The following is a 2,500-nucleotide window of genomic DNA, read 5'->3' as shown; positions in this document are numbered from 1 at the left end:
CCCACACCAATTCCCACGCATCCAATCCGCTCATTGTGCGAGAAACGACCTACCCAACGAAATTCCGATTCCCACATGTGGGCACTAGGCAAGGGCATCCTTGCAAAGAGCCCACTTCCGATTCCGACGAGGAGTGCCCAGCTCAGTTGCCCAAGCCAAGCACCCCGAGCTGAAAGGCCAAGCCAAGCACTCGTGAGCGGATCAAGACGTCGAGCGATTTGGATAGGATGCCCACACCAATGCCCACGCATCCAATCCGCTCATTGTGCAAGACACAACCAATCCAGCGAAATTCCGATTCCCACGTATGGGCGCTGGGCAAGGGCATCCTTGCCGAGCGCCCACTTTCGATTCCGACAAGGAGCGCCCAGCTCAGTTGCCCAAGCCAAGCACCCCGAGCTGAAAGGCCAAGCCAAGCACTCGTGAGCGGATCAAGACGTCGAGCGATTTGGATAGGATGCCCACACCAATGCCCACGCATCCAATCCGCTCATTGTGCAAGACACAACCAATCCAGCGAAATTCCGATTCCCACGTATGGGCGCTGGGCAAGGGCATCCTTGCCGAGCGCCCACTTTCGATTCCGACAAGGAGCGCCCAGCTCAGTTGCCCAAGCCAAGCACCCCGAGCTGAAAGGCCAAGCCAAGCACTCGTGAGCGGATCAAGACGTCGAGCGATTTGGATAGGATGCCCACACCAATGCCCACGCATCCAATCCGCTCATTGTGCAAGACACAACCAATCCAGCGAAATTCCGATTCCCACGTATGGGCGCTGGGCAAGGGCATCCTTGCCGAGCGCCCACTTTCGATTCCGACAAGGAGCGCCCAGCTCAGTTGCCCAAGCCAAGCACCCCGAGCTGAAAGGCCAAGCCAAGCACTCGTGAGCGGATCAAGACGTCGAGCGATTTGGATAGGATGCCCACACCAATGCCCACGCATCCAATCCGCTCATTGTGCAAGACACGACCAATCCAGCGAAATTCCGATTCCCACGTGTGGGCGCTCGGCAAGGGCATCCTTGCCGAGCGCCCACGGCTTCGGTTTCCGACCTTCCGAATCCCACGTGGGGTGCTATATAGGCTGTAGTCCGCGCCAAGCACCCCTAACCGAAGCCCACGTCCCATATAGGAGGGGAGGTCTTTCGACCCACCGGACTACCCCCCTATATATATGTCTTAAGTCCGTTTTCCAAACTGGCAGTAGGAGACATCAATTTCTCAAAAAGCGTAGTCCCCCCCATTTCTCATCCCGTCAGCAGCGGAAGAGCCCTCCAAGCACACGCAGCGTGCGAGGAACGAGCAATCACCCGCAATTTCATATCCCGCAAGTGGGCGCTCGAGAAAGCGATCCTTGCCGAGCACCCACACCTCGATTTCCGACCTTCCGAATCCCACATGGGGTGCTATATAGGCTGTAGTCCACGCCAAGCACCCCTAACCGAAGCCCACGTCCGATATAGGAGGGGAGGTCTTTCGACCCACCGGACTACCCCCCTATATATATGTCTTAAGTCCGTTTTCCAAACTGGCAGTAGGAGACATCAATTTCTCAAAAAACGTAGTCCCCCCCATTTCTCATCCCGTCAGAGCACGCGCGGCCCCCTAGCGCGCGCGCGGGGGTCTGAAGGTTAACCTCAGTACCCCCTATATATATGTCTTAAGTCCGTTTCTCAAACTGGCAGTAGGAGACATCAATTTCTCAAAAAACGTAGTCCCGCTCATTTCTCACCCCGTCAGCGCGCGCGGCCCCATAGCGCGCGCGGGGGTCTGAAGGTTAACCTCAGTACCCCCTATATATATGCCTTAAGTCCGTTTCTCAAACTGGCAGTAGGAGACATCAATTTCTCAAAAAACGTAGTCCCGCTCATTTCTCACCCCGTCAGCGCGAGCGCGGCCACCTAGCGCGCGCGGGGGTCTGAAGGTTAACCTCAGTACCCCCTATATATATGCCTTAAGTCCGTTTCTCAAACTGGCAGTAGGAGACATCAATTTCTCAAAAAACGTAGTCCCGCTCATTTCTCACCCCGTCAGCGCGCGCGGCCCCATAGCGCGCGCGGGGGTCTGAAGGTTAACCTCAGTACCCCCTATATATATGCCTTAAGTCCGTTTCTCAAACTGGCAGTAGGAGACATCAATTTCTCAAAAAACGTAGTCCCGCTCATTTCTCACCCCGTCAGCGCGCGCGGCCCCATAGCGCGCGCGGGGGTCTGAAGGTTAACCTCAGTACCCCCTATATATATGCCTTAAGTCCGTTTCTCAAACTGGCAGTAGGAGACATCAATTTCTCAAAAAACGTAGTCCCGCTCATTTCTCACCCCGTCAGCGCGCGCGGCCCCATAGCGCGCGCGGGGGTCTGAAGGTTAACCTCAGTACCCCCTATATATATGCCTTAAGTCCGTTTCTCAAACTGGCAGTAGGAGACATCAATTTCTCAAAAAACGTAGTCCCGCTCATTTCTCACCCCGTCAGCGCGCGCGGGGGTCTGAAGGTTAACCTCAG

This window comes from Tripterygium wilfordii, unplaced genomic scaffold, assembly GCF_013401445.1.
Source record: "Tripterygium wilfordii isolate XIE 37 unplaced genomic scaffold, ASM1340144v1 ctg197, whole genome shotgun sequence".
NCBI classification, from domain to species: domain Eukaryota; kingdom Viridiplantae; phylum Streptophyta; class Magnoliopsida; order Celastrales; family Celastraceae; genus Tripterygium; species Tripterygium wilfordii.
This window is presented reverse-complemented; position numbering follows the sequence as displayed.